This window comes from Schistocerca nitens, chromosome 8 (assembly GCF_023898315.1).
Source record: "Schistocerca nitens isolate TAMUIC-IGC-003100 chromosome 8, iqSchNite1.1, whole genome shotgun sequence".
In the NCBI taxonomy this organism is placed as follows: domain Eukaryota; kingdom Metazoa; phylum Arthropoda; class Insecta; order Orthoptera; family Acrididae; genus Schistocerca; species Schistocerca nitens.
In genome coordinates, this window is record NC_064621.1 from 206,483,956 (window position 1) to 206,496,004 (window position 12,049).

The window sequence follows — 12,049 nt, forward strand, 5'->3', positions numbered from 1 at the left end:
TATTGTTCCTCTACCCCCTCGGCTTAAGTTCCTGACTGGAAATTAACTAACTAAGGAAATACTTCACTGCTGACTTAGTTGTAGTTTTGGCCCACGCCCTTGGCGAAATGGTAGCACCAATTGCCGGCAAATCACCGAAGGTAAACGCTGTCGGGCGTGGCTACAACTTGGATGGGCGACCATCCGTGTCTGCGAGAGCTGTTAGCAAGCGGGGTGCATTCAGCCGTTGATCGCGAAGCAGTGGCTACAGGCACGAAAGCCGACGTCGGCCCGGAGACTGGTCAACTGACGACGGCTATCAGTTGAGGACGACACGGCGGTCGGTCTGTACCAGTAGGTCTTTTGAGGCCCGTTCGGATGGAGTTTCAAATGTTTTGGCTCATTTTTGTCTATAGTAACGAATATAAAATACACTACTGGCCATTAAAATTGCTACACCACGAAGGTGACGTGCTACAGACACGAAATTTAACAGACAGGATGAAGATGCTGTGATATGCAAATGATTAGCTTTTCAGAGCATTCACACAAGGTTGGCGCCGGAGGCGACACCTACAACGTGCTGACATGAGGAAAGTTCCCAACCGATTTCTCATACACAAACAGCAGTTGACTGGCGTTGCCAAGTGAACCGTTGTTGTAATGCCTCGTGTAAGGAGGAGAAATGCGTACCATCAGGTTTCCCACTTTGATAAACGTCGGATTGTACCCTATCACGATTGCGGTTTATCGTATCGCTACATTGGTGCTCTCGTTGGTCGAGATCCAACGACTGTTAGCAGAATATTGAATCGTCGTGATGATATGGGGTGCCATTGGTTACACGCCTCGGTCACCTCTCGTTCGCATTGCGGCACTTTGAACAGTGGACGTTACATTGCAGATGTGTTACGACCCGTGGCTCTACCCTCCATTCGATCCCTGTCAAACCCTACATTTCAGCAGGATAATGCACGACCGCATGTTTCAGGTCCTGTTCGGGCCTTTCTGGATACAGAAAATGTTCGGCTGCAGCCCTGGCCAGCACATTCTCCAGATCTCTCACCAATTGAAAACGTCTGGCCAATGGTGGTCGAGCAACTGGCTCGTCACAATACGCCAGTCACTACTCTTGATGAGCCGTGGTATTGTGTTGAAGCTGCATGGGCAGCTGTACCTGTACACGCCATCCAAGCTCTGTTTGACTCAATGCTCGGGCATGTCAAGGCCGTTATTACGGCCAGAGGTGGTTGTTCTGGGTACTGATTTCTCAGGATCTATGCACCCAAATTGCGTGAAAATGTAATCAGATGCCATTTATAGTATAATATATTTGACCAATGAATAGCCGTTTATCATGCATTTGTTTTTGGTATAGCAATTTTAATGGCCAGTAGTGTATTATTCAAATAAAGGACAGCCCCCGTGGTGCTTACGTTGCCAAAGTATGAGCTGTCTGTTGCTAGAGCCGTTGACAAGTCTGGAGGTTCAGTGGCAGGTGGTGAGTGAGTGGACGCACTCCCGGCAGGTGGTGGTGACGACGACGCCGGACCCGCGGCTGTGCCCGCTGGCGCCGCCGCCGCGCAGCGCCTCCACGTCGTCGTCGTCCTCCTCGACGTCGGCGTCGTCGGCGCGGCCGGCGCCCACGTCCTGAGCGGCGCGCCCCGCCCCCGCGCCTCCGCCTCCGCCTCCCGCCGCCCCCGTGGCGGGTGCCGCCGCCAGATGGACCCTGCGGCCGGCGGTGCTCGCCCGCCCCCGCGCCTCCGCTTCCGGCCGCCCCCGTGGCCGGCACCGCCCCGCTGCGCTGCCTGCCTGCCGACGCCGCCGCCGCCGCCGCCCACATCCCAGATGGCCACCGCGGCTAGCGCCCTGTCGTGAGCCGAACGCCTCGTCCCCTCCGCCAGAGCCTTCAACGGCAACGTGATTCGCCTGAAGCCACTGGCCGCCACGTACCATACAGACGACCCAGAAGGCGCCGGCTGCTGACCCACATGATGCCTCCAGATACGTTAGGTACGTGGTCAGGTATTTTCATTTCATTTTATTTGTGACCTTTAGTATGATACAATCAGACAGCTTCCGATACGTGACCCGCTACAAATCCCAGTGTGTAGCACCCGTTTTAGGAAGTAACAGATAGATTCTATCACACACACACACACAATCTGATTCCTAGCATTTGATAAAATGTTTACATTATTTTGCAAACCTGAAAATTAAATCGTGCACTAAAATGACAAAAGTCACGGGATACCATCCAACATCGTGTCATACCTCCTTTGTCCAGCACAGTCCAGTGACTCGATAAGTCGTAGGAAGTCCACTGCAAAGATTTTGAGCCTCTATAGCAGACCATAATTGCCAAAGTTTTGCTGATTGGTCTTTCTTTAAATTTTCTTGTATTTCAGAAAGTTTTATGAAGGCAAAAGGATCCTTAGTGAAAAACGTAACTTGTCTTTTAACCTCATCAAATGTTTTCGGTATTGACTTTCATACTGTGTTGCACAGTGTGATGTAAGGAATGTGCAAAACATGGGACATATGGAAGTTTCAGAAGCCTCGCAGCTGGCATCATATTTGAACTATTGTCCATCTCTATAATACTGATTTTAAACTTAGTTATATTTGGCTTAATGGCCTTTACCCAGCTCGAAATATTTTCTATAGTACGCTTTTCTTCAGATTTGATGCAGTTTTACCATCTACAAAATGTGCTGTAAGTGTGTACATACAAATATTGTTTGTAGTTGTCCACTTGTCATTGACCCTCAATAAGAAATGTCCTAATGCCAGTAATAAAAACCAATGATCATACTAGCGTCAACATTAACACAGTCGTTTAACAACTTTACCTATTTTACATAGCATAAAACATTTTAAGTATATGAATGTTAAACTACAAAACTGATTGTACTTACCGTTGATCTCCTATTATGATTTTCTCATTATATTACATTATGCTTAGTAGGTCCTTGAAAATGGCTCAAACACAGAAACTGCATTAGTGAAATACAAACAGGAAGAGATAAAAGCCAATATGGTGTCATTTAAAGAAATTATAGAATCTGTTGGCTCATAGTACACGAAATCAATAATTTTACTTAATGTGACTGCCTTTATATCATTGACAGACTTGCTTATATGGTTTTTCGAACGAAAATCGGTTAAGAGTGAGGATGTCTCAAAAGAAACCAAATCAGGACTGGGTTTGGAACCAAACGACAATGGCAGATTGAAATTAGGTACTCACTTTGATTTCCTGTTTTGAGAACTTCATCTGAAGTGGAAGCAGACATTGGTGATCATGATTCATAAGAAACAATTACTCAAATTTCTGCCGAAGAATCATCGACTGACTGTGATTTTGATTCAGTTTCTGACCACATTGTTCCAGAATTAGTGTTGTGTGCTTTAATATTAGATAGGTCTTCAGGTCTGAAGAGGAGCCAGAAGAACAGGAAACTACTACTAATGGCATTTTGCGTTTTTAATCTAGATTGGTAAAAGCATATAATTTATGACTTTAAATTTTTATGAATGAAGGCAACATGCTTGACTTACATTCTAAGATCTTAAAAAAAAATTAATGTCGAAAAATTGAAAAACTTCTACGAAGAAGCTCTTTTTAAATAGTAAAATCTTAAAATGATAACACATGTACATTCAGTGTATTCAGTAATGTATAAATGCACTAATATATATATATATGAAACTGAATAATGTAGTGTATATATATATATATATATATATATATATATATATATATATATATATATATAATTATTGTTACAGTAAATAATATCTAAGGTAAGCTTAACTTGAATGAAGAGCTGTTACTCAAAAGATTCAAGTCAAGCTGTGAGCTCAATCAGGAATGAGCCACAATCACTGTGAGCTGAATCAGTGAGTGAGCCAAGAATTCAAAGAGTAGGGCAGCTCCGGAGTCACTCTGTGTATATTCAGAAGCAGTGAGCATGCTAGGAGCTCAGTGAGTTAATGAGTGAAGAGCAAAATCACAAGTCAGTCACATACAATACAAGTCAATGAGTGAGCAACGAGGGCAGTGACTCATGAGTGACCTGTCATCAACTCTGTGCTCAGTAGGAAGTGGTAGGGGAGCCACAATCTTCCGCTTCAAAGAGCATCATCTCATGTGGTGCAGTATCGAATGGGCCAATATGTCAGCCCATTGTGAGCTGCCTTTTCAAATCAAAAGCAGAAATAAAAGGCAAGAAAGTGTTTTATGCATTGATACAGTGTTCTAAGGGAGTGATATTTCTATTCTTTTCGTGACTGACAAAAGCTACTCACAGTAGCAAACTATCTAAACTTATATCTAATTATTGTATACAGTGTTTCTTTTGCAGTCATAGTGATTAATTTAGCATGCTGAGTGGGATTCTGTTTCAGTGGCCTAAAATCTTTGTTCTACACACTGATATCACTGGGAAGGCTTTTCAGATCTGAAGAGCTACTATTACTTTTTCCTGAGTCACTGATCACTCACTCTGTGAAAGGGTCTAGCTCTTTCAATCAGTTGAGTAGTGGATCGCCCATCTCTAAAGTGATAAGCATTCAGAAACAGACCAGTGGAGTAGTTATGGAAGGCTACTCTGGGCAAACACAAAAACATGAAAAGTCTGAATGTCTGGACACTAGTCACTACTGGGATGTAATCTCCAAGCCAGGTTATCCTCATCACCATCGCAGTATTCATGTCTGAGGGGAAGAAAAGACTACAATGGAGTTCTGAGGTAACAAAGAGCAATTGTCTATTTATTAAGAAGACGAAGGAAGAGAGTCCAATAAAACAGTTACCTTGGGATGTCAATCCAAACTACTTGGTTTATACTGAAAATCTATGACTTATGTTGTCCTGGAATGTTCTTTCAAGAATTAAGTCTGAGAGGCTATAATCAGTGGCGAACTGGGAAGCTCTTGAGGATGGATTGAACATGATGTGGTGAGCTTGAGGTTGGTGAAGATAAGGTGGCAGCTTGAAGGTGGTTGAAGCAAGGTCCAGTGAGTCGGTAACTCAAAGATGGTGTTAGTTTATGGACATTCCTTGTTCCACAGCAGGATGAGCTACTAGGCATAACTGGCGTAATCCCAAAGCGTGGACTGGCTGCAGAGCAGACGGTCAGCAGCCTAAATACTTGGCATGCTGAAGAATTCGCATGTCATTTATGAAAGCAAGGTAGTACTGTAATGCCAATGCTGTTTGTGGCGATGGTTATGCCTCAGGTGGCGAGGCTGGCGTCACACAGTATTGTGGCAGCTGTTGGAGTTTTTTTTGAAAACAGCCTTGTGCATGTCTGTTGGTGTGGACTGTTTTTATCTGATATCCAGAGGAATGGTCATTAGCAGACCAGATGAGCAGCAGTCCACGGTACTTGATTGAATAGTTGGTTGCTTTGGCATAGGTGGTAGATAGGGGACAGAGCATGAAGTCCATCTAATATCACAGTGAACGTGGCATGTGTGTACAGAGAGTGGCAGCAGGCGCTGTAAATGGCAACTGTGGTATATCTGTTCATCATGATGTTCAGCTTCCAAAAGTTCAGCTTCCAAAACAATTTTGTGCCTGAGAATTTTAGAAATTAGAGTAACCCGGTGGCTGACATGTGAACCTTATGGCCTGATCCTCTTTGATTTCCTTTGCACTTATAGAATTGGAAGGTTTGTTCACAGTTGTTGCCTAAAGCAGTAAGATAAAATCCTCAGTAAACCTCTAAAAATGTAACTGTGAACATTTAAAGATTTCTGGCAGTGTAATGAAGTCACCAGCTTCTTATATAGCACGTAAGTCTTGTAATCACAGAGCCATAGGTTTGAATCTCAATAGTACTAAATCAATTTTTTAATTTTTTAAAATATTATATTTATTACCAAATAGAAATGTTAATTAATAAATAATGAATCACAATTTACAATAAAAGTGCACCTTTTTATTTTTAATTACTAGTCATATAAAATGTGAGTACTGACTTTAAATAAAAACTTGTTGCAAATATGTGAAATATGAAATTAAAAGTAAAACACACATTAAACTAGAGACTGAATGTTATTGTTGCTGTAAGAAACTTTTTTCATATAACAACAACACAGTTGGTATTTCATTATAATTTTTTAGTTACTTCTGTACCATTTCTAATTAAAATCAAGGAAAATAATTTATTAAAAACCATGATTCAATATTTGTTCGTCTTTAATTGATTTTTCTATTTGATAATAATTATAGAATTCAGATATAAGTTGCAAAAAGTAATTGCTACTCAGATACAAACCAGGTACTTAATGACAGCAATACTCACTCAGCTATTAGCTGTTGATATGCTACACAAAATTTTTCGTTTGCATGGCTGTCTTCAACAGCAGCTGTTATATATCAGTAATTGTTGGCTTTTCTGTATTAAGCCTAAGTGTTCTATCGACTGAGTCATACATACACAATTCATGACTCATCCTCACAGTGTTACGTCCACCAGTAGTTTATCTTCTAGAAAGTTTTCCAAATAAAAGTTATTACATCTACAATTACTTTCTTGCAACATTAAAGTGATGAATTTCTTTTTTGTTAGTACATTGTTACCAACATCATGCTTGAAAATAATATCTTTGAATCTCAACTAGGACTCCCTCAGGTAACAAAGGACTTTCATATGTTATCTGCTTGACTAAATATGGCATCTTAGCATAACCTTTGCCTTCTAAATAGCAAATTTTACATGCATACAAAATTAAGTGACTGCTTACTTTTTCCATACATTTAATCACAGCATAAGATCCTGAATTGCGAACACTGTAAGGTGGTTCTTCATTTCTGTCAGTTAACTGTTGGTCTTCTTCTGAAGGAACACTAACAATTAATGTACATATTCATCTTGCAAATACGCAACCCTGCATTTTCGGTTAGCCAAAACAGAAGTCAGATTAAGGAATACCTTAAAACTGAAATTTTGGGTAATGAAACTGGACTGAATGTTTGCTTAGCATTTACTTAAATTAAAACAACAAAATTTAAGTTATAAATATTGTCGTCTCTGTTTCCAGCCTCTTTTTTCCACACTTTTTATAAGTTATACAGCGTATACTGTCTTCTGAATCTGTGATGTAAGTCTTATTTAGAACAAGTTTCGCTTTATGCTAAAGCATCTTCTGAGGTCACTATAACAATATCTATTTTCTTACAATTTTGTTTGCTAGGTTCATGAACAGTCCTCATGCTTACACTTGCTACTATTAATAGTATTAAACTATCACTACTACTCAATGGTTTTTTTGTTTCTTATTTCATTCTTCACATTCTTCCCTACATATGTGGATAGATTTCAACATGCAGCACTTGCACTAACACTTTATATATTACATTTTTTGTTGTAAAGGTCGACTGTCAACTCACCATTTAATGTACATTGTTTTGATTTTGCTGAATTAATTTGTCTTTTATTTCGTTTTGGTAGAGCAGAAACTTCTGCTATTGATGCCTGTGTGTTTATGTATTTTGACTAATGTGTGTGTGTGTGTGTGTGTGTGTGTGTGTGTGTGTGTGTGTGTGTGTGTGTGTGTGTGTGTGTACAGGGCATATCTCCTTTTACCTAAGTAATGGTGACAATTTTCACTGGCGTTTCGCCAGATATTTGCAGTTTCGTTTTTGCAATATAAAACTGGAGGCAGCCCAAACAAATACTGCTTATCACCTCTTTCTTGTGATATCCACCATCAACGGAAGAAGTCGATTTGTTTCCCATCGAAAACAAAATGATTTTTAAAGTCGATGTTCATGTGCCCATTCGACAGAGCTGGACAAAATTAATCTAGTCCGATATTCATATTTTCGGTGTGTATTAACAGGTTCAGTAAAACGCAAAGAATAAGCATACTTCCACATTGACAGCGCCACTCCGGGCTGAGCTAACTGCTACCATCATACGAAAGTGCTGCTCAGTCGCTGCTGGAGTACTAACTATTCTTCATGTATTACTGTTCCTGTCAATATACACTCCTGGAAATGGAAAAAAGAACACATTGACACCGGTGTGTCAGACCCACCATACTTGCTTCGGACACTGCGAGAGGGCTGTACAAGCAATGATCACACGCACGGCACAGCGGACACACCAGGAACCGCGGTGTTGGCCGTCGAATGGCGCTAGCTGCGCAGCATTTGTGCACCGCCGCCGTCAGTGTCAGCCAGTTTGCCGTGGCATACGGAACTCCATCGCAGTCTTTAACACTGGTAGCATGCCGCGACAGCGTGGACGTGAACCGTATGTGCAGTTGACGGACTTTGAGCGAGGGCGTATAGTGGGCATGCGGGAGGCCGGGTGGACGTACCGCCGAATTGCTCAACACGTGGGGCGTGAGGTCTCCACAGTACATCGATGTTGTCGCCAGTGGTCGGCGGAAGGTGCACGTGCCCGTCGACCTGGGACCGGACCACAGCGACGCACGGATGCACGCCAAGACCGTAGGATCGTACGCAGTGCCGTAGGGGACCGCACCGCCACTTCCCAGCAAATTAGGGACACTGTTGCTCCTGGGGTATCGGCGAGGACCATTCGCAACCGTCTCCATGAAGCTGGGCTACGGTCCCGCACACCGTTAGGCCGTCTTCCGCTCACGCCCCAACATCGTGCAGCCCGCCTCCAGTGGTGTCGCGACAGGCGTGAATCGAGGGACGAATGGAGACGTGTCGTCTTCAGCGATGAGAGTCGCTTCTGCCTTGGTGCGAATGATGGTCGTATGCGTGTTTGGCGCCGTGCAGGTGAGCGCCACAATCAGGACTGCATACGATCGAGGCACACAGGGCCAACACCCGGCATCATGGTATGGGGAGCGATCTCCTACACTGGCCGTACACCACTGGTGATCGTCGAGGGGACACTGAATAGTGCACGGTACATCCAAACCGTCATCGAACCCATCGTTCTACCATTCCTAGACCGGCAAGGGAACTTGCTGTTCCAACAGGACAATGCACGTCCACATGTATCCCGTGCCACCCAACGTGCTCTAGAAGGTGTAAGTCAACTATCCTGGCCAGCAAGATCTCCGGATCTGTCCCCCATTGAGCATGTTTGGGACTGGATGAAGCGTCGTCTCACGCGGTCTGCACGTCCAGCACGAACGCTGGTCCAACTGAGGCGCCAGGTGGAAATGGCATGGCAAGCCGTTCCACAGGACTACATCCAGCATCTCTACGATCGTCTCCATGGGAGAATAGCAGCCTGCATTGCTGCGAAAGGTGGATATACACTGTACTAGTGCCGACATTGTGCATGCTCTGTTGCCTGTGTCTATGTGCCTGTGGTTCTGTCAGTGTGATCATGTGATGTATCTGACCCCAGGAATGTGTCAATAAAGTTTCCCCTTCCTGGGACAATGAATTCACGGTGTTCTTATTTCAATTTCCAGGAGTGTATATCTATAAAACGAGTAACGCACGAGAGAAAATTGAGATTGCTCTGTAAATGGGCACGTGAAATTGCATTTTAAAGGTAATTCGTTTGTAATATCAACAGACCGAGGCTTTCTGTCGACAGTGGGCATCTATGAAAGCCAGGATGAGCAGGATTTGTTTCGGCTTACCCCAGCTGCATGTTGCAAATATCTGGTGAAACACCTGAAATAATGCGCCTGATGATGTGTGGGAGAGACACTCAGTCTGTATCTTTCTTTCTTTCTCGGGGCCTTTCCCACTTGAGCGTGGGGTCGGCCTTGTTAGTATTGATTTGGCAATGTTAGTTGCAGAGGGTGGCCGGATGCCCTTCCTGCCACCACCCCAACCCCCCCCACCCCACCCCCGGGACGAAATTAGTGTACCCCAGCTGTCTGTGCCTAGCATAAGCCATGGAATTGTGCGAACATTTGTCAAATGTCTGCGAGTCGTGTAACTGAGGCGGAATTTGGGGACCAGCCCTGTATTCACCTATCAGGATGTGGAAAACCACCTAAAAACCTTGTCCAGTCTGGCTGGCACACCGGCCCTCGTCGTTAATCCGCCGGGTGGATTTGATCTGGGGCTAGCGCGCTACCTGAGAGTCCAGGAAGCACCACATTAGCACTTTCGGAGTTATATATTGGTGGAAAACAGTCTGAAAAGATTGTAAGGGTATTATAGAGGAGCTGTGCTGAGAAGTTATTGTTAAGAAAAAAGTTCGATATGTTGCGGCGTTTTTGAGTTTATTATCATTTGAGTTAGCCAATCAGGCAATTCCACACGCAAATTCCGATGGCTTTCCAGATACAATTAGTGTCAGTAGTTCTCATACCGCAGATATTAGCTCACAAGACCGCTCAGCATTTGGCACGTGTTTGAACCTTACTGGCATGCCACGTCCAGTTTTTGTATTGCTCTCTTGTTCGGTTCGTGAAACCAAATAAAGAACATGTCTCTGGCAGGCTGCTTGAATTTGAATGTGTAATGGCCTGATTAGCACAATGTATCGATTTTTCCGTAACAGATTTTCGCAGAGGAACCTGCAACACCCCTACAAGCTTTTCAGACCGTTTGTCACCACCCTGTATATGTAGTGATATCTGTTTTGTGTGTGTGTGTGTGTGTGTGTGTGTGTGTGTGTGTGAGTGAGAGAGAGAGTTGAGCTCATCTGTCTAGTATGTCGTTACCTGCGTGTAAAGAAATTGTTGCTTTACTATGGTACAGTGGTAGTGATCTAGAGTGCGTACATTTTCTTGTTTATGTGACACTATTTTTGTGACTTATTGAGGGACTCCTCTTTACTTACTACATGTTTTATTAGTTTAAATAATATTTGGTTGCCAAAGTTTGTTTTTACTTTGCTATGCAGTTCTTATACATTATTTCCGTTTCGATTTGCAAGTTCTCTTCTAGCATCAGAAGATGTTTTTTGTTACTGAATCTCTTTTCATTGTGCCGTGAAGGTGTTGTTGGTGTGTGTGTTTGTAGTGGGTGTTGCCCATTTCTGGATTTATGTGGTCTTGTGATTCCTTTTTTTAATTTTTTTTTTTATTTTCTCATTCAGTTCTGAAGCTAGAAATTATTGATATCCATTACTTTTTGCTACATGAATCGTATGTGCAACGCCTTATTATAGTTCTGTTCATCAAATGGTATGAAAATGGAAATGAGCGTTTGGCGTCATTGGCCAGGAGGCCCCTTCTGGGGCAGGTCCAGCCGCCTTGGTGCAGTTCTTATTACATTCGAAGCCACAATGGACGACCTGCTCGCCAGACTGGGATGAAATGACGATGAAGACAACACCCAGTCCATGAGCGGAGAAAATCCCTGTCCAGCTGGATATCGAACCCAGGCCCCTTAGGACGGTAGTCCGTCTCGCTGACCATTCAGTTATCAGGGCGGACCATCAAATGGTGCTTTGTTTAGTTGGTGAACCATATACCTGAGAGCTGCTTGTTTTTCATACTGGGCGTGGTTAGATGGTTTATGCAGTATTATTTCTGCTGTGGTCTTTTTTTTTACTGTACATACTGAATGAATGTAAGCTATTTTCCTTTTTGATGGATACATCTATGAAAATATTTGGCGTGCTTGTTCTCTCCCTAAACTCTACTTCATGTTTCTGTGTAGTTGGTTTATCTCTGTGTGTGGTTGTTCTAACTTAGTTTTTGGTCATTTGCCAATCACAGTATTGATCCATGTATCTCTAACAATATTTTATGCTGTATTTTCCTGGCACTATTTTCTGGAACATTCTTTCTTAAATTATGTTCATGAAGGTATTTGCTAACAGTCCTGAAATGAGGATCCCGGTGGTAACCATTCTTGTGGTAACAAGAACTCTTTATTGAACTGAAAGTAGTTTCTAACAGAAGTGATGTGTAAGAGTGCTTATCTCCATTATGTGCTATTATGGTAACTGATTATATCTAGGTCTCATTCTAGTATTTTGATTGCTTCTTTTGATGTGAATGTGGAGTGCACGTTTTCTACATTAAATGAGATTGGAATTCTGTTTCTGGAATATGAAGTCTTTTTTGGTGATTATTAGTTCTTTTGTGTTTTTTACTATTTTGTCATTTGGTGTTTTATACTGCCGTGTAAGTAGATTTAATGGATTTCTGGTGA

General features: G+C 42.8%; 1 long non-coding RNA gene across 1 annotated transcript in view; it reads left to right on the forward strand.

Annotated features, from left to right (window-relative positions):
* The first annotated feature begins 1,818 nt into the window (after positions 1 to 1,818).
* Positions 1,819 to 12,049, forward strand: part of LOC126199306 (uncharacterized) — a 34,023-nt gene continuing 23,792 nt past the window's right edge. The window contains exon 1 of the long non-coding RNA XR_007540148.1: positions 1,819 to 1,992. This is a non-coding gene — a long non-coding RNA (uncharacterized LOC126199306). The remainder of the gene's footprint in view (positions 1,993 to 12,049) is intronic.